This window comes from Elephas maximus, chromosome 14 (genome assembly GCF_024166365.1).
Source record: "Elephas maximus indicus isolate mEleMax1 chromosome 14, mEleMax1 primary haplotype, whole genome shotgun sequence".
In the NCBI taxonomy this organism is placed as follows: domain Eukaryota; kingdom Metazoa; phylum Chordata; class Mammalia; order Proboscidea; family Elephantidae; genus Elephas; species Elephas maximus.
The window spans coordinates 36,937,556-36,958,535 of NC_064832.1; the positions used below are offsets into that span (position 1 = coordinate 36,937,556).

At 44.0% G+C, this 20,980-nt stretch overlaps 1 protein-coding gene across 2 annotated transcripts in view; it reads left to right on the plus strand.

Moving 5' to 3' along the window:
• Nucleotides 1–4,148: 4,148 nt before the first annotated feature.
• The window catches only part of ENOX1 (ecto-NOX disulfide-thiol exchanger 1), a 749,536-nt gene continuing 732,704 nt past the window's right edge, over nt 4,149–20,980 (plus strand). The window contains exons 1-2 of one of the 2 annotated variants that reach the window (XM_049852937.1): nt 4,149–4,277; nt 6,841–7,039. The gene's annotated coding sequence lies outside the window, so the exon portion shown is untranslated. The remainder of the gene's footprint in view (nt 4,278–6,840; nt 7,040–20,980) is intronic. The other variant, XM_049852938.1, reaches the window with a different exon arrangement.

Below are 20,980 nucleotides of genomic sequence, written 5' to 3' on the forward strand. Positions count from 1 at the left end.
GAAACTCTATGGGGGAGTTCTACTCTGTCCTATAGGGTCACTATGAGTCAGAATTGACTCGACGGCAACAGGGCTTATGTCCACTTTGTTCTCAATAATAACGATAACTAGATTGTAGGGTCCTGAAATACAGAGACAGGTCATGTTTAGACTTTACTGGCAGCAACCACAGAGTGAAGAACAGAACTCATTATGAAGTAGGTGCTCAATAAATACTTGTTTAGTTTACTGATTTTTTTATGCCTTTTCTTGTTGTTGACAATCAAATAATTAGCTTCAAGATGGAAGTGAAGATATTACCAAATCTACCAATTCATTTTCCTTTAGCCATATAACGTCAATCTGCAAAAGATCTCTGTTATACAGGGATTCTTAGCCTGATTTCAGAGAAGGTTCCCTTAAGTCCCTGAAATTGTATTCAAAATTTTGTATGTTCATAGGTTCAGTGTCCTGGGGAGAGAATCCATAACTTTCTCCAGCTTCCAGGAAATCCATAACCCCATTAAATATTAAGAACATCTGGAATCTACCTGCCTCCCAAATGTCAGCAGTGATGAGTAAGAAAACCTGTTTACTTTTGCTGAGAATAAACTATGAGCTTTTTCCGTTTGATTTTTGACTTTCCTAAAGATGCTTCATCGCCCAGGATTAAGTTGCCCTACGAAATATTGGCCTTATGGAATAAGTCGATGTACAATAAAATAAAATAAAATAAAATAAAAGCAAAAACAGGATTACTTGAGATTGCTCCTTTCTTCCCCGTTCCACTGTACAAGTTGGCATTGTTTCTAGGTGCAGGTCAAGGTGTTTTTTATCATTGAAAACTCTAATGGACTAAGTCATCTGGGACCTAATTATGGGAGAAATTACCCGTATCCTTATGCATGCTCACAACCACTAAAGAATTTGGGGCAATCTGCTCCCAGCATAAGGAGCTGACTTTGGAATTCATGGTACCTCTCTTAGCCTACATTTGTCAGTCTTCAGAGGTAGCAAGCTTTTGTTTTTTTAGACAGAATAGTTAGTTGTGATCAAATCTGTTTAAAGTGTTTCTCCACACACCTCAGCCCTGCACTGTCCTGTGTTTTTAAGGACATTAATGTTTAACTAGTTTATTGCACTGCTGCAAATGGAAAAAGGCAGTTACATTAAAGAGCATTCCCTTTTTAGGAAGAAAAACAGAACTTTTATAATTACAGTATTGACTCTCAGTCCAACTGATGGTGACACACAAAGGTAAATCATTTAATTGTACATTGTATTATTGTTTAGCATTTACATAACTCAGAGAACGATAGCATTTTAATACTAGTTGCTCCTCTAAACTTTTCTCTTTAAGGGGGTCTGAAACACTATATATCTCATGTTTCTGTTTACAGTAACAAGATGATGATTCTTTCTACTGTTTTATCTTTAGAGATATTAAAATAATGGGGGCAGTGGTGGTTCCTTGACAGAATTCTCACCTTCCATCTGGGAGACCCAGGTTCAATTCCTGGCCAATGCACCTCACAGGCAGCCACCACTTGTCTGTCAGTGGAGGCTTGCCTGTTGCTATGATGCTGGAAAGGTTTCAGTGGAGCTGTCTAAGACTAGGAAGAAAGACCTGGCAATCTACTGAAAATCAGGGAATGAAAATGCTATGGATCACAGTGGTCTGATTGGCAATTGATCATGGGGCAGGACTCGGAAGCGTTTCGTTCAGTTGTGCATGGGGTCACCATGAGTTAGGGGCCGACTCAATGACAGCTAAAACAACGTATTAAAGTAAATTAAGATTGCCACAAACCCACAGTCTTACAAAGACAACACTGCCCCCCTTGGTGATCATTGGAGAAGTTACAGCCTTTCCTTCCAAACAATGAAGACAAGCATTTGGAAAGCCATTGAAATCCTAAAGGCAACTTTCTAAGGGAAACAAATCTTCAAAAATTATCTTGGAATATTTTGACTTATATCCATTATAAAGGTTGACTGTCAAGAGTTTATTGTGGGTCTCAGAATCTTTCTGCTCCTCTTCCAAGTTCTAGAGCATCCTTTCAAGTAAAAAATCTTAGATATCTAAGCTTTCAACAAAACAAAAAAGCACAGGAATTCCAATATCACAAGAAATGGCTTCTAAGAAGATTGCATATTGAGTGACAGAAGAGAAATCATTTAAAGGGACTGCCACCAGAGAACACACTGCAGCACCCAAATAAATCCATTTTAATTTACACTTTATTTCAGTTTTATTTCACAGCTGTGGTATGAGTGGAGAGAGAAGCAGCTCACAGAAGAGCCTAAGTTCAAAGGAATTGAAATTTAGCATGGAATGTAAAATTGAGGACTTTCGCTTCTAAGAGGATGACTGTAGAAATACCGAAGCCTGATGGGTTTGATGCTACCCTGCATGTACTGATGAGTGTCCATCTAGTACTGCTCTTTACAAAAGTAAAGCTTGTACCTGCCAAGCTATTAGAAATACGCATTTGTCTTAATACTCTTTTCCTGCCCTTCTATTCTAGAAGGGACATAAGCTGCCAATGAACTGACTCACGTTTTGAGTTTGAATTCCCTCAAGATCGAAATAAAGTGGGCTTTATTCTTTCTCACACCAGAGTATCCTACTGGGTTGCATGCAGATTGCTCTTCCCGTACACCTTTGGGTAGGCTTGCCCAATCGGTCAGTACCCTCTCTTTTCTTTCTTTGCACTGGGACACAGACTCCAGCAGCCAGAGAGGAAAATAGCCTCATATAGGGAAATGGCTAAAGTTAAAATCAAGCAAGCCTAGTGGTGCGGTGATGGTTTTCCCAGCTTCTAAGTCTCTGCCTCCGGGATATGTGAAGCTAGGAAACAATGTCAGTCAGTCAACATTTATAGAAAACACACGATGGACACGGTACAGTGCTAAATACTGGAGGGCATGCAAGAGTACTCAAAACACAGTCCCTGCCAGGAAGATTCCTGCCTGGAAGGGTGTTCCGAGTATCACCCAGCCCTTATGACCCTCTTGAAAAAATTCTTGGCTGAATAAAATTCCACTGAGAATTTAAAATAAAATCTTGCTAAGACAGTAAATCTTAGGAGGGAGGGCATGTAAATGTACTATAAAATTTGTATTCCAGGTGCTGGCTGTGGCTTGGACGAACGAAGGAGTAGGGGTTTAACCGGCCAAGGGCTGTGCCAGGCAGGCCACACTGGTTCCTTCCTGGAATGCCTGCGGCTAGCTGAATCTAAACAAAGAGGAGGCCAGCAGTTTTACCTGGAAACTGGATAACTTTGGTCAGAGGTGGTCTCCGAAGAGGAAAAAAGGCACGATTTCAACTCGGAGTGGTGAGCTCCTCATCCCATACGGGACGTGCACGCTAACCGCGGCCGCGGCTCCCCACCCGGCATCCTCCGCCCAGGCGAGCGGGTGGTGTGCGCTCGGCCCAGCTCCACCGCCCACCCCACGCCTGCAGCCCTCGAACCCGCCCGCTCCCGCCTGGAGTCGGCCATGTGTGCCCGGTCCCGGTTCGGCCCGCCCTGCCGACCGGGTGCCTCCAAGGTCGCCGTAGCAACGGTGCAATCCTGGTCTCAATAACCCGGCGCCTAGCGGAGAAGTCCGGAGAGCAGCAGCGGTGACCAGAGTGAGCGACCTCGGCCCTTTCCCAGAGCGGGCGACGCGGCCGTAGGCTGCGGGCGCCGCCTCTGCTGCATCGGTGGCCGCGCGCCGCTCGGCTCAGCTCGGCTCGGCTCCACTCCAAAGCCCGCGCGCGCTGCGCTTCTTAACCCTTCGCCGCCGCCGCCTCGAGGGCAACTCCGCCAGAGGATACACACGTTCGGTCCTCCTTCCCGGGTTTACGGATTTCCGGAGGCGAAGAATTTTGCCCCGGTCCCTACGAGCATCCCTCGGCCTCTCTCTCCCTCCCCTCGCGACTCCCCACCTCCGTGGGCGCGCGCGCGCGCGCGCACACACACTCACACACTCGCAGGCGCGCGTGCGCACGCCCGCGCGCTCCGAGCCCCGGAGTCTCCAGCGCCGCTTTAGCAGATCCCAGTCTCCCGGGCGCCGCTACTCACACAGGCTTCTAGCCGCCACGGGGCGTCCTCTGTCTGCGGCAGCGGCGGCAGCAGAGAAGGGCGGTAGGGAACGGCTGCTGCAGCGCGGCACCGTCTCACAGCTCCGGACTCCGGACGGAGTCTAGAAGAAGCGGAGAAGGAGGAGGACGCCGAGGCGAGGAGGAACCGCACCGCGCCCGGCGCCGGGCTCCGCGCGGCGGGCTGCCACCGCTCCCGGTACCGCGGCCCCAGGTAAGCCGGTCCGGGGCCCGCAGCATCCCTGGGGCGTCCGGGCACGGAGCCGGGGTTCCCTGGTCCCGCCCCTGCCTCGGCACCCGGACCGAGGCTCTGGAGTGGAGTGGGTGAGGGGGGAGGGGAGTGGAGCTAGAGGTGGGGTGGCTGGGAGGGGTGTGTGGAAGCGTGGGGGCTTAGGTGTAACCCCTTGGGCTGTTCCCCGCGTTACCCCAGATCAACCCCTTTCACTTTTACGAGCCCGGGGGTGCCCGGCGCCCCAGACAGCTGTTCCCCGCTCTCCCTGCCGCCCGCCAGCCGGTCTGGACTCCAGGCTCCGCGCCCGCCGCGCTCCACCCACCTATCGTGCACCTTGGACAGCGCACCCCCGACTGCCAGTCACCCCCTGCGCTGCACCTGGGACCCTGTCCTGCTGGCGCAGCCCTCCCGCTGCCCTCCCCCCTTCCCGGTTTTCCCCTTCCGCCCTGCATCCCTTTTCCTCCGGGTTTTGGCAGACCCACTCCGCGCGGCCGGGAAACTTTCCTACCCGTCTCGTCTGCGCTAGGTACTATTGTTGTTATTTGTAGCTGCTCCCCCTCACGGCGAACTCGGACACCTTGGCTGGGTGTTCCTTGGCGGGAGCGCGCTCTGCCCAGACAAGCCCAAGGCAAAAAAGGCATTGGGCAGCTGGACCCGGCAACTGCCAGGGTGCAGAACCCGCGCCTCGGCAGCTGGACTCCCTCCGCCTCCCCGCCTCTCCGGACTCAACACGTGCGCGCCTCCCACGGACAAGGCCCCTCCCCGACCACCCCACGTCCTCCCCCTGCACGGCCACAGCTACCCCATAGGTTGGACACCCGGGGCTTGCGGGTCCTGATTGGGTGAAGCCGTAACCCCGCCCCCTTTCTGGCGGGGGGTGGTTCTGGAGTGTTGTGGTTGTCGTCCCGCAGCGCGCACATGGGGGAAGTGGGGTCGACAGGTGGGGAAGCTGGGCTGAGTAGGATCTTCGCGTACCACTGTGTATAGCCACGCGGTCACCTTTCTTTCGAGCATACTTGTGCTTTTCTCCTTTTCTCTATCTTTGCTGTAACATTTAAAAAAAAAAGGCGTGTAACCCTAGGTAGTATTAATATTTTATTTGTTTGGCGGTTGCTATATTTCAAGCAGGTCTGGAAGAATGCGGGAAACAAGTGCGTATGGGGGAGGTCGAGGCAAGCCGGGCTGCAGCTATGAGTGTGGTAGTTTGGCGGAAGTAATGAAAGGCCCTTAAAGGACCTGGAGAGGGTGGAGAAGTCGGAAGGAAATTGATTCTTGGAGAAGGGGAGACACAGGTGCGTAAGCTTGAGAAACAGAGGGAGAAGGAACTGGATCTGTTGTGGGGTGAGATGTAGAGAAGAAACCTTGGTGGGCGCTCCTGAGAGAGGTGGGTGCGATCCGCTCTGTCCAGAGAAGTGGTAGTTTTGGCTAGTATTTAGTTCACTATTAACCCACTGTGCTTTTGTTTGCTAGCGTTTCCCTTTTGGTAGGAAACTTTATAATAATATCTATCCCATATATAATGGATATTGCTTGTTCTAGTTTCTTGTAATATATAGATTTCCACGTGATGCAGATTTTCAAACGCCCCTCTAGAGGGATGCACTAAATAGTTAAGTTAAAGTGCGTCTGAAATATTTTGAGAGAAGAAGGATGAGCCTTGCATAAAATTCAGAGATTGTTCTGGCATTATTTAGGGGCTTTGCAGAAATATGTATGTATGCATAAATGATACTGATTTCTCTTCATTTCAAAGCCTGATTGCCTTTAGCATTTTCAAGCTTTAATTCCTTCAGGCTGTTTTGATGTTGTGTCTGTACATCCAAGAATATTGTAATTCTTTAGAAGCCTTGTCAGTGCAAAACAAACAGCAACTGATGCAAGTTAATGTTGACAACTTTATATTGAGTACACTGTGGGTTATTTTATTTGTGAGCTAGTGAAATATGCAAGAGTAACATAGCATGACTGTTATTCCCTGGGGAGCCGTATCAAAACAAAGTGGGGAATCACATGAGGCTATTCCAAGAAGAACTATTCAGTTATTTTTTTACAATGAAATAAATTTTAAGATTCTTGGATGTAAGCAGCAACAGAATTTTCCCATTTGAATTATTACCTGTGTACACAATGGCAGCACTTGATATCAAATAAAACAGGGGATTAAATGTTAGAGGATTCTAAAGTAGACGGCAAAGGCTTTCCGTGTATTATTTTTATACACATAGAACTGCTTTTCTGACTGGAGGTCTTTGTATTCACGGGACAAGATTTGATACATCTGACAAGTTGGAAATGATTGCTATTGTTGAGAAAATATTTCTTATGTTTTCATGTTTCTAGTTCATGGCTCGATTCACCTAGTTTTGGCAGGTTTTAGATGGGGAGGTAAAATAATCACACATACATACATGCATATATGCAAAACATGTGTATGCATATCCACACAGTTATATACTTACACCCATACTTTTGGGGTACAGTTAGTGTATTCATATATGTGTTATTGTTATGCTTAGTGTTTTTTCTCACTTCTTTTGTCCAAAAGGTGGCCCTGTTTTAAACTGAAGATAGCATTATCACCAGAAGAATTGGCCAATAGATCATGGAAACAGACAATAGTATTTTGTTGCCTGGCAACCACCTAATGTGAATGAAAAACAAAGCAGTGACAGCTGCTTCCACATCCTGATACTCACATTGCAACCTCCAAACGAGACAGATGTACTAAGTTTCATCTGAGTAAGGTGAAGCCTTTTCTTTTTTTGAATGCTTTAAAAAAAAATATTTCAACACTTTTATTATAGGAAGAATTATGTTGCTATTGTGGGGTGAAATGAAATACCTAATTTCAATTACACTCTTAAGCCTAAAACCAAAACCAAACCGGTTGCCCTCGAGTCGATTCTCACTCATAGCGACCTTAAGCCTAGTATAAACTAAAAAATACAAGATTGGGAGGATTGATCGGACCCTTCTCAATTCCTCCTTTATAGTCATTAAACGTTGTAAGCAAATTTTATGCTGCAGTCAGGTGCTCTTAGGATTTTACAGAAAACTTGATTCCCTGTGATACCTAATTAGATGGCAGGGTTTTTACTGCTAGGTGAAACTCGTAGATTGATACTCTGGGCTAAATCTCTAATTTTAAGAGACATTGAGGCCCAGTGAGGTGATGTGACTGGACTCTGGTGAGAGAACCACTCTCTGGTGTGTGTGCCCTTGGGTCACACTTGACCATTTTTTCCCGTGAATTGCTATCAAATTCTTTGTTCTTTATTTACTTAACATTTGTCTCCAAGAATTTTATCCAAATAAGGATACTTAGAAAATTACAGTAATATTTGGGATAAAATTCAGTATTGACACTAGGCTAGATTATGGTCTAAGACACATGATATTCTGCTTTCAATTTCTGAAGGTCGTGTTACTCCCTCCTCCTCTCCTGAACTGTAAAAGCCAGTCCCTTCCACTGGTTAATTGTTTACAGCTTGGCCAGTTGTTGAGGCTCTATTACTCTGTATGCAGATTTTAACAGGGATGAGGTTGAAGATTGTGTTGGTCAGCTTGTATACCTGCAAGAGTTGAAACATTATAACAGATTAATCATTCATTCCAGTCTGCCATCATGCAATGTGAATAGACATGCTCTAGGTGTCGTGACTGTGGGACAGACTGTGTCACTGCATAATATGGGTTTCATTCTCTTATCAAAGCTGTCTTGCCAAAAGTGTTACCGGATGGCTGTTACCGGAGGATGAGTCATCACCTCTGACAAGTGGTTATAGTGCATAGTGTTCCTTAGCTCTAAAATGATAATGGATGCATTATTGTGTGGTTTACAAACCTGGATCAGATTTGCATTATTAAGCATTTCTCCTAAACTTAGAAAATGGATTGCGTGTGTGATAACGTTTTGAGATTCCTTCTGCTATTTGAAAGAATCTGTATTCCATTGTTTATTATTTATGCCAAAGATAGTCATTTAACTTTAATAAAACACTTTAAGCAGAAAAATTTGGAGGGGACAGGTCGGAGAAACAATGCCATGACAGTATTAAGTGCCTTAAAAGAACCAGTTTCACCAGAAAAGTGTGGACTTTCATGGATTTGTCGGGGGGAATAAATTGATTTACAGCACGTTTAACCTAGTTTTAGAAGTCTGCTATTATCTTGTTCTAGCTAGAAAGAGTTTCAAGTGGAATAATAATTTGGCAGATTTCAAGTGAACTTCACTGAATTTTTTTTTTTAAACCCATTTTCCACAGTCTGGTTACAGTTTGTCCAGCACAAATACTGTTTTGGATCCTCTAGGATTAATTTGAATTTCAAGGTTTGTTCTTTTTTTTTTTTTTTTAATATTTTCTGTACTTTAATCCATTTTTGCATAGTGTGCTGTTAAATAATATTCTGTAGTTCATGTAGTTAATCCACTGGGATCCTGAAATACACCTGACTTCTGTCTCCTGTTTTCATCTGTAAGGCAATATGTGTGTATGTGCAAACACATGCACGGTGCTTTTATTTTTTTCATTTTTTTTTTCTGTCTTCGTGATAGAACACTGAGGGACTTGATTTGAGTTTTTTTATACAGTAAGAGAAGCTTTAAACAAGAGATATTTATGTTTTCAATTTCCCTATGTCAGCTTTTGCTATTGTAACCTGTAAACTCTTACCCACACAAATATGATGATTGCCCAAAACAAGCAGATATATATATATATATAATATGTATGCAACATCCCATATTCTACCCTCCAGACTAGCCAGGAAAACATTTTCTCATTTTTAGACACACATATACTTCTATACTCCCCTATCACCCACGTAAAGTGTAAAATCTTGTAGTTTGTTATTTTAAGGACGGGAGACCTATGTATAGTAGTTTTTAAAAATAAAGACAGCGTATTCAGATTTTCAGAAATGCAGTAGCTTAGGAAGAATTAAGTGGAATTACCCCTTTGGAAAATTTTCACACTGATGCTGACGACATACTAACCCATGGCACCAAGAACACCCCAGTACCTACCTCAGAGCCTAGCACGCAGATTTTGTAGAATGAGTGCACCCTCCTCCCTTCTTTGTGTAATGTTGCCATTTTTTTTCATTTTTATCTGTGTGGTAAATGAAATAGAAAAGTAAAGTTAGAAGTAAAATAGAAAGTAAAAATAAAAAAAAAATTACTTTGGTTTTCTAATTGTTTCTGGCACTGAATAAAAAAAAAGCCAAAATAGCTAGCTTAGGCGGTGGTATTTCAGAATATACTTCTTGCCAGTGTAGAAAGTTATACCAGGGGTATTGATTTTTCACAAATACAGCCATCCCAGTATAGAATAGCTCTTTAATAGCCCACAGCCACATAACAAAGGTTGTGGCAGTAAGTCCGAATGAATACTTTATTTAGTTGGAGCTGGAGGGTGATGTTTGCTACCCCCACTGTAATTATCCAGACTGGAATGTGGCCAGGGTGCTGTAGTTAACATCCTCAGCAGAGGGAGAAAAGCCGGATGAGGACCTTAATGACTGCAGGTGGCCAGAGCCTCTACTTTGGCCTCATTTGCAAGAAGCACCTTGAGAACCTCTGAGAGCAATGTCCGATTAAGAGGTAGAGCCCAAAGCCTGCTTCTAGATGCCAGGTACCGAATTTTGTAGGTCTGAAGAATAGAGCAGGAGGTAGACCAGGGAGACCTAGTAAGGCCCTCCAAAGACACGGAACTGCATTTTCACAGGAATCCTGCAAGGTGCTTGTCAAGGTATGGATTCACAGGCTCCTCCGCCTCCCCCAGGGAGTCCTGGGGTTAAGCATTCAGCTGCTAACCAAAAGGTCTCAGTTGGAATCCACCAACTGCTCCTTGAGTTGGAATCCCTTCAGTGGCAGTGGGTTTTGTGTTCCCTCCCCCAGGCCCACTGAATCAAAATCTTCAGGAAAGTGGCTTGGTGGGACTGGCAAGGTCAGTTTCCTGCTCATTTGCCCTGAACACTTATTCCGCTACTTGCCTGCAGAGCCCACTGAAAGCATCTGCTCTTCTTCACCTGAGGGCTTTCTCTTCCACACACGGGGTAGGTTGGTAGGGCAGTTGATGGCCTCAGCCCATGACAGCCAGAAAAAACCATTGCCGTCAAGTCAATTCTCACTCGTAGGGACCCTGTAGGACAGGGTAGAACTGCCCCATAGGGTTTCCAAGGCTATAATCTTTATGGAAGGAGACGGCTGGTGAAATCGAACCACTGACCTCTGGGTTAGCAGCCGAGCACTTAACCGCTGTGCTACCAGGGCTTCTGAGCCCAGGACAGAAAAGAGCTAATTTAGGGAGTTAGTAATAACGGATATAGTAATAAGGGAGCTAGTAATACCCTAGGATCCTCAACCTGGTAACTCCGATGTATCTTCTACGGTGTCCCAGAGGTGCCCGGTGGAAATGAGCCTCAGTTGCTCACAGTGGCAATCTGCTAGATAACCTGTACTTTATGGCTGTGTCTCCTTGCTGTCTTCCATTCTCTACTCCTCTACCTGCCCTTCCTGGAATTCCATCCCAAGTGGATACCAAAAAACCAAACACAGTGCCATCGAGTCGATTCCAACTCATAGCGACCCTATGGGACAGAGTAGAACTGCCCCATAGAGTTTCCAAGGAGCGCCTGGTGGACTCAAACTGCCAACCCTTTGGTTAGCAGCCGTAGGATTTAACCACTACGCCACCAGGGTTTCCCCCAAATGGATAACCTGACCTTAAATCTGTTTCTGGGGAACTCAACATAAGATATTGAAGAATTTTTTTTTTTTTAATGCAAACCTGTCCCCCACCACCTATTTTTTATAATGAGTTGCGTTTGGGAGGCCCAGCCCCCAGGCCTTAGGTGATAAGGAGCTACTAAAGGATTTGGTACTTCAGATTGGCAGCTTAGAAACATCACTCTAGGAGGTGTGTAGGGAATGGATTGATGGGAGGGAGAGTTGAGGGGCACGGAGACTAGCTACAAATGGCACTGCGCAGGCAAGCAACGATGAGCATGTAAACCAAGGTAGTAGCCATGGCGATGGGTTCAAGACCGAGTTTTAGGGAAAGTTGTCTGGAAAAGCCAGCGTGACATAGAGGTCTGTGGTGTATGATCACTTAAATCACTGCCACCCCTAATCTAGAGCTTTCAGTCCCCTACCCTGCACCACAGCTCTGTTCTGCCCATTAGGCTTGGCGCCCTTAGAGGGCTGGGAATTGTCGGCCTTGCCTGTAATCTTAGTCAGGCTTTATACGGTTAAGTAGTACAATTCTGGGCATAAATAAAAGAAGAAAAAAAAAAAAGAAGAAGGAAAGATGAGAATATAAATAATTCACTAGTAGATCATTAGAGAGACAAAGTTATATTTTACAGGAAGGATTTGTGGACTTGTAAGAAGGAGCTTTGGAGCAATGTCTGTGATGCGTGTCCATTTCATGATGAATAGTGATTTTTTTTTTACTCTTGCCAAGAGGTGATTTTCATCCGCCTTCAGGCAGTGGGGTTTTCAGCGTCTGGAAGCCCTAGCAGGACTCTTATGCACTTACATCTATTGTTTTCCCTGCTGCTCTAATGGCCTGTATTTTAGCTAAGTGAATGAGTGGTAGCAGGGGGTGGGGCTGGCTCCTTTCTTTTGTTCTGTCAGAATGAATGCCAGGCTTTTTAGTACAGTTTCTCTTGCCCTTCTTAGGCCACCAGCCTCCAAAGGAGATCAAAGGGCACAGAGGGTGGGAGGAAGAAAAAATCCATGAGAGAGCCATTTTGAACTAGATGCTTAATTATGAAATGAGCAGGGTAAAGTTTGTTAGATAATATGAAATAAGATCAGGCAGCCTTCTCATTGCCCCATATACAAATACTAATATTCCAGCTCCCTCTGTAGTCAGAAAAGCAAAGGCTGAATAATCAAACGGGAACAACCTGGCACCATCATGTTTCTGCAAAAGTAGCATTGAGTCAATGCCAAAGAAGATGGAATTATGAGAGGTTGTAGAATGGGTCAGCAAAGAGCTTACTGAGCCTTGCTTAATGAGAAGAACAAAGAGTTGTGGCAGTAAAATATCTGAGCATGTAAGTATGAAAGAAGCGTTAGACACTGTAGGTAAAACACAGCAGAAAGAGAAAAGACTTATTAATTTAGGTATTACACAAATATTTTTTTTGTCTTCTTAAAAGAGCCTTCTTCGTTCTAGAAATTTGGGGGAAAAAAAATCACCTGTTTGTTTAATTGTAACTGAGAAAAGGGTAGTATGTTCCCAAATCCCCTTCCCACTCCAGGATTGTGCAGAGCAACATCAGGGGCCAGCTGACTGTGGCAGGAAGGGCAGTGGGCTATTCTACAAGGTACAGCTTCCACTCTATTCACGCCTTTGTGGCTACTGTATGGTAATAAGCAAACCTTTTGAGGGTGTGTCTGTTGTAAAAGAAGCTTGCTGGTTACAGCTCACTCTAGCTCTGCTTCCTTGTTCCAGCATTTCTGTCTATCCCTTTTGTGCTGGGTGGCAGGTTTCCTTGCCCTTCCCCTCTTCTGCTCTGCATTAAGTGGGCTCACCCTGCAGGCTGCTTTCCCAGATTTCTGAATCAGCTGCGTTCCTATGTTTAGCCCATGGGAGGCACTGCTGGGAGACTGGAGAAAAAAAAAAAAAAAGTTTTTTTTTTTTTTTTTGGAGACTGGAGGGAGGAGGGCAAAGCCAGGGTAGTTTTTCTGTTTCCTCTCAGCTTCAGACCACCCCACCTGGCAGAGGGGGTGCACTGCTCCCGCTCAGCAGTCTTCTCTGGTTCTAGTTGTCTCAAGTGACCTTGGACCTGGACTCCAACAACACCACTTTCTGCTGTTGTCTCTCCAGCTGAGGGGAGGTGTCAGCTCCCTGCTCTTGCTAATTTCTAGATCACCTCACTATCCTTTGTTAGGTTCCCTTCTCCTCCATCACCCAAGAAGCCAATTCTCTGTACCAAGTTTCCCCCCTGGAGAAGTGGTTTCTCTTTGCCTAGTTAGACATTCCCCCATGACTCAGAGCATAACCAAACCAACCCAAACCTGTTGCCATTGAGTCTATTCTGACTGGTAGTGACCCTATAGGACAGAGTGGAACTGCCCCAAAGGGTTTCCATGGAGCAGCTGGTGGATTTGAACTGCTGACCTTTTGGTTAGCCACTGAGCTCTTAATGACTGCACCACCAGGGCTCTACACTCAAAGCATGGAATGGTTTAATTCTGATGAGGCCTTCCTCTTCTGACATTCTGGCTTCTTCCACTGCAAAAATATTACTAGCCCCACGTGGGGTAAAACCCACATTTATAATCTCGCTGCTTCGACCAGTTATTATCCTTCCTTTACTGACTGTTCATCCCCTACTTTTCTCTGGTTTCCTGAGCATGAATTTACCTTTGTCAAATAATTTGGCATTTTAGCATCCCCTCCCAATGTATTTGCTGTTCTGTCCTTGAACCCTTCATTTTCTAACTTATTTTCTGCCAGTAGTCCTTACTGACCTCATCTACATGTGTCTGTATTAATATTTTGGTCTCATGACTCACTTCTGAATATCCTTCAGATTACAGGTCATACCTCTGCTACATAGAGTTTGGTTTTGCTGGCACTTCACTTTCGTGCCTATGGATTCTTTCATGTGTACTATCAGACTCCTTCACTTCATCTCCGGTAGGAATACATTTGATTCTGTAACAAAAACAATGGTAAAGAACATCAATAAGAATGCTTTGACCATCTTTCAGTTATTCTGAAAGCCAAGCTTCTTCTCAAATCTGGGCTTCAACCATGGGACCCACAACCTGGGCAACTCCAATCACCCTTCAGGTCTTTATTTATATATTACTCTCCCATCCAAGACTTCCTTGACCACTCCACCCTCATTATACCAATCAGAGAAACCTGTAGAAAGAAGAAAACAGGACTGAAGTAGCATCTTCAAGTATAAAGCCAATTAAGAGGGCATGTCAGAGGAAACAAAGCTGGGGGCCACCATGGTGGCCACACATACTGCCTTGAAAAAGGGGGCAGAAAAGAGCAACTTGATATCCTTAGGGATGGGGATGGGGCTGTGTTGTGACTGCTCAGGCACCTTCCCCTTTTGGAGAGGAGTCTTCTTGGTTGCTACCATATTGGCCCCATAGTTGGCTGCTTTGGGCACTCTGGCCCTCAGAGAAAATTTTTCCCTTCAGCTAGGAGCTGGAGCTCTAACAAGGAACAGGTTTTAGAACTGTCTCTGACAAAGAAGTTAAAAAGGACACATGAACCACCCAATTATTGGTGCTCCCTCCTTAGATGCCAAGAGCAGTAAATTTAGGTATTGTAGCACATATGGAGATAGTCTTAAAATTAACAGCCATGCAAATCACCACCAGGTGTATACACCTGGGGCCTGGAAAAATTCAAAGCGTTGTCCATGGCACGGGAAGTAAATGTGTTCAGGTCCTGATAGTCTCTGGCCCTTGCAGTGGTGATGGGCTGGGGACTGGTGCACACAGTTATGAACAGATGGATCTTTTTGAACCTGCCTGCAAGGCCCCCCACTTGCCTGTGCTCTCTGTAAGCATCAGATGTCATGAGTGCTGGGTGGGAGCATTGTGGATTAGACCGCTCCTAGTGAGCTGACAGTGGAAAAAGAAAAGCTTGTTCTAAATGGGCATAAGCATCAGACTTACTGGCCTGACAGAGACTGGAGAAACCTTGAGAGTATGGCCCCACATATCCTTTTAGCTCAGTAATGAAGTCACTCCCGAGGTTCACTCTTCAGCCAAAGATTAGACAGGCCTATAAAACAGAATGAGACTAAAGGGGCACAGCAGCCCAGGGGCAAAGACTAGAAGGAGGGGACAGAAAAGCTGGTAATAGGAAAACCAAGGTCGAGAAGGGGGAGTGTTGACATGTCGTGGGGTTGTTAACCAATGTCATAAAACAGTATGTGTACTGTTTAATGAGAAACTAGTTCTGTAAACCTTCATCTAAAGTACAATAAAAAAAGACCCCCCCACCAAAAAAAAAAAAAAAAGGCATAAGCTTGGAAGACAAGTAATTAAGACACACTTCACTCTCATGGACAAATTTTCACAGGATTGGAAAAAATAAATCACTTGCACACCTGTAATCACTAAAGAACAGTTTGGTAACAAAGCACTGATTATGCCTTCTCCTTTTGTGAGTTCTCCTCTTTCCCGTCATCTCTTAGAACTGACTGAATTCAGGGTATTTTTCGCCTGGTAGTACTCTGTACGCCTTCCTTCAAGAGAGCCGTGCCTATGTGAGAGCCTCCAACAGTTTGTGTGGTAACTTTCCAAAGTCTAGTCTTTCATCCATTTCACTTGCATCATTCTCTGCTGTAGCCTCCTTTTCTTTCCTTATTACTCAGTAATGTGCAGTGGCATGAGGAGAGAATTTTTAAATGGAACTTTCGCAGGCACTAGGAACTTGATTCTGTCAAGAAACGCAACATAGGTGCTGTGGAAGGTATAGAAGTTGTTTTCTCTGCATTCATTGATGTGCTCTATATTGTGTTGATTGACCCTAAGCAGTTACTGATTTTTCTCATCTACATATTAAAAGAATAATGGTGACATCTATATATTTTTTGTGGTGAAAATGTACATAACAAAACATACATAATCTCAACGATTTCTACATGTACAGTTCATTGACATCGATTATATTCTCCAAGTTGTGCAACCACTCTCACCCTCCTTTTCCAAATCATCCGCCTCCATTAACATAAACTCTGTGCCCCCTAAGCAAAAAACTGCCTCTTACCCCTTCCCTCTCACCCCTGATAGCCACTTATAATCTTTGGTTTCTGTATATTTGCTTATTTCATATAAACAAGATCATACAGTATTCTTTTGCAGCTGACTTCCTTTGCTCAACATGTTTTCAAGGTTCCGTCCTGTAGTGCGTATATCGTGATGTCTGTATTTTAAATCTCACATAATGCAAACTTGCTTGATACTTATTTTGTATTTGAGACTTAAGGTTTTTCAAGGAAAGCGTGATAGGTAGTCACTGTGCCAGTGAACAGGTGTTTACAGTGCCAGACCCACACTGGGGGCTGGGAATACGGTAGCGAGGAGCGTCATCATCTGTCCTGTCCTGGGAGTCACAGTGTCCTGGAAAAGACAATAAATAAACACAAAAATGACTGTATAATTGAAACTCATGGTAAATACTTAGAATAGAACAGGTTTCTCTGAAGGATATAATGACAGTAGAATGGTCAGGGAAGGCTTGTATGGGAGAGTAATTTATAAATTAAGACCTAAATGGTGATTGTGGTTATCCAGATGGGGAGGCCAATGTGTGAACCCCAGACGTGAGAAAGAGCTTGGCTTTTGGAGTAACTGAAAGATGGCCAGTGTGGCTGGAGCTTAGAGAGTGAGGATGGAACTGGCTTGAAATGAGGGTGCTGAGATGTAGGTTAGGGCTTGATTATGCCAGACCTCCACTTGTCTGTCAGCTTGTCATAGTGTGTTGGCTTGCATGTTGCTGTGGTGTTGGAAGCTATGCCACAGGTATTTCAAATACTAGCAGGATCACCCATGGTAGGTGGGTTTAAGTAAATCTTCCAGGCTGAGACAGACTAGGAAGAAAAGCCTGGTAGTCTCCTTCCAAAAATGAGCCAATGAAAACCCTGTGGATCACAATAGAATATTGTCTGATATAGTACTGGAAGATAGGCCCAACATACCAATCATCAGGAAGGTAGCACAGAACTGGACAACATTTCATTCTGTTGTACATGGAGTTGCCATGAGTCGGAGCTGACTCGACACCAACTGACAACAATGTTGGCCAAGCTGAAAATTTTGGGTTTTATGCTGAGAGAAATGGGGAACTAGTAAGGGTTTTAAGGGGAGTGATGTGGTCTGATTTGTACATATGTCTCTGACCAGTGTCTGGAGAAGGGATTGGAGAGGGGCAAAACTGAAAGCAAGAGAACCAGTGTGGAAGTTATTGTCAAGTGTGAGGAGAGATGGTGGTGGTGGCTTTTCAAGGGTAGTGGCTATTTAGATGGAGAAGCGTGGACTGATCCAAGATAGAGGTACGTAATCAAGTTGGATGATCTATAAGTGATTAATTCATCTTGTAATTATATCATTGTTTCCCAAAGGATGATCCATACCTGTCATGAATTGAATTCTGTCCTCCCAAAATATGTGTCAACTTGGTTAGGCCATGATTCCCATTATTGTATGATTGTCTACCATTTTGTCAGCTGATGTGATTTCCCTGTGTGTCGTAAATCCTATCGCTGTGACGTTAATGACATGAATTAGCGGTGGTTATATTGATAATATCTACAAGATTAGATAGTGTCTTAAGCCAATCTCTTTTGTGATATAAAAGCGAGCAGAGAGACAAGGGGACCTCATACCACCAAGAAAGCAACACTGGGAGCAGAGCGTGTCCTTCGGACCCAGGGTGTCTGTGCCTGAGAAGCTCCTTGTCCAGGGGAAGATTGATGACAAGGACCTTCCTCCAGAGCTGACAGAGAGAAAGCCTTCCCCTGGAGCTGGTGCCCTGAGTTTGGACTTAGAGGTACTAGACTGTGAAAGAATCAATTTCTCCTTTTTAAAGCCATGCACTTGTGGTATTTCTGTTACAGCAGCACTAGATGACTAAGACAGTATCCTAATCAGATTCACCTGTTTGTTGAAAGCGTAGCTGTGTGAGCCCACCTCAAAGCAGTGATGCAGAAAGGCTGGAGGGGATCCCTGAGGAATTCTTACCGGAACTGAGGTTTGAGAACCACTGATTGTTGTGTCTTTCCTGTTCGGATGCCCTGTCACATCAAAGGCCACCAACAGTATGTCGAAGTGGAAGTGAATTAGAACCTGACAAAGAATAGACAAATGGATAACCCTAGTGCATGCTTGTAATTTTGCGTGGGAAGGATGCTTTTTAGAGTAGGGACCTTTAACCTTATCCCAAAGCCAAATATGTAACATAAATAATTTGATGGGTGGTGTTTATTTTTGATAATTTCCTTTCTTGCAGTACTGTGGCTGTCCCAGAATTAAATGGTGACAGAAGTACCAAACCCACTGCCATCAAGTCAGTTTTGACTCATAGTGACCCTATAGGACAGAGTAGAACTGCCCCATAGTGTTTCTAAGGCTGTAAATCTTTAGAGAAGGAGACTGTCATATCTTTCTCCTGTGGAGCAGCTGGTAGGTTTGAACCACTGACGTTTCGGTTAGCAGTGGAATACTTAACCACCATGCCAGCAGGGATCTTTAAGTGCACATAAAAACCTGTTGTCATCTAGTCAATTCCAAATCATAGTGACGCTATAGGACAGAGCAGAACTGCCCCATAGGGTTTCCAAGGAGTGGCTGGTGGATTTGAACTGTTGACCTTTTGGTTTGCAGCCAAGCTCTTAACCAGGGCTCCAATGTAAGTACAGTGTAGTAACTTATGACCTATTGTACAAGATTCCTATTAGTTTCAAATGATGTATGCACCAATTAACAGATTTTAGAAGCAGGATTTTTTTAGATATTTTCGTTGGAAGATCCAGCAAGTTATAGTAAGAATCACCAATAAACAAATCAAGATTTTGTCATTAACTTCTATTTTCTCGTTTGCTTTGGTAGGTGTTTCTTACCTCGATTTACCTCTTCGCCTGAATCTGGAACACTCCCAGTGGTGTTTGGAAATCTCTCAAATAATTCCCCCAACAACAATTAATGTAATGTGTTCAAATTAATTATAATTTTAGAACTGAAAGGGGCCACCCAGGCCATCTAGTCCTCTAGTTTGCTTGAAACAGTTACCTCTGGAGAGCATGAAGTGAGTGGAATAAGGTCCCATTGCTGAGGGAAGGGCCAGGTTCTTAGGGATTTAGTCTGTGAAAGGGATGTGAATATCCATCAGTAGTCAGGGATTAAATCCCCTATCTCTCTCCGGGTTTTTTAAATCTCTATCCCCAAAACCAAAATAAAAAATCTGTTGCCATCAAGTCGATTCCTACTCATGGGACCCCCTGAGTTGCAGAGTAGAACTGCTCCATAGGATTTTCTTGGCCATAATTTTTACAGAAGCAGATCACTAGGTCTTTTCTTCTGTAGTGCTCCTAGGTGGGTTTGAACTGCCAAACCTTCAGCTTAGTAGTCGAGTTCAAACTATCTGAGCTACTCAGGAATCTACCCCCACATTAATAGTGCCCAAATCAGCCATCCCTTTTAGCCTTTGAGTGGCCTCAAAGGCGGGTGATCTTCCTGGATGCAGCTGTGTCATTGCTCTGTCTGAATCTGCTGCCCTTCCCCCATGATGATTCTACTTCCTTTTAGGAACATGAAATGCTCAGCTTCTGGAAGAGGACGTCTCATGTTGATTAATGTTATTTCCACTCCTGTACCTCTGGTTGTGGTGCTTTTCCAGCATGTATAAATCTGGGTCTTAAAGTGGTTTCATTGCTTCATCATGGAATTTTATAATGAAATAATATTTTGAGCGCCTGGCTACTTCCTTTGATTTTTTTTTTCCCCTGGAACACTTAAGTTTGGAAAGAGACATGAGGCAAAGCTGTCCATTTTATTTTATACTAAACACGGAATCAGTAAATAGCCAGCTTTTCCTTTTTTAAAGCTTTATTTTTCTCCCACAAAAATCCATGTTGTTATATGAGAGCAAATAATACAGAAGAATACAAAAAGGAGACGGAAATTCTTCCAGGTGTCTCTCTCTCTCTAATACGTATGCTCACATACACACCATATACACATAAAATTCTAAAAATATGGGATCTTGTTGTATGTACTATTCTGTAATCTGTTATTTTTTTTCTAAGAACATGTGGCAGCCATCTTTCCGTGTCAATAAGTACATCTTTTTAATGACTGAATATTTTCATTGAATGCTTTCCATTGTAAGTAACACAAATCTCAGGACAAACTAGCTTAAATTATAAGAATATAATGAAAAATCCAGTGGATGGGGCTTTAGGCACAATTTAATCAGGATTTAGAATTTATTTTTTTTTATAATTTTCCTATTCTTTTTCATGCTTCTCATGGTAGTAAAATGGTGGCAGCTATAGGGGCCCGTTTTCCTGTTGAGAGTAAGAGAGCTTCCATTCTCTTAACCACCAAACTAAAGTCCTAGGGTTCCTTCTACTTGGCCTATCTTAGGTTATATGACCAGGGAAATGCCATTTTCTGATTGCTTTAGGTTTAGGTGGAAGTTTATGCTAATCTTGTCCAAACTCAGCATTCTATTAGAAAAGGAGAAGGGATAATGGCTGCTGAAGATGCAGCTCATGGCGTCAGAGTAGAGTAGCATGGTTTACTCTAGGCTTACTGACAGACATTTGTTTCCAGTGTTTCATTCTACAAGTCATTGCTGCTTTAAGCCTGCTTGTACATGCTCCATTTTGCAATTGTTTCATGATCTTATTTGGGTAAATTCTCAGAAGGATTGCTGGATCACAAAGTGTCAGGTATCTAGTGCTGCGATAACAGAATACCATAAATGGATGGCTTTAACAAACAAATGTATTTTTTCACAGTTTAGGAGGGTAGGAGTCTGAATTCAGGGTGCCAGCTCTAGGGCAAGGCTTTGTCTTTCTGTCAGCTCTGGAGGAAGGTCCTCCTCTCTTCGGCTTTTGCTTCTTGGTCCCTTGGAGATCTCCATGTGTCTTGGCATCTGTCTCACCCCTTCTCTCTCAGCTTGTTTGTTTAA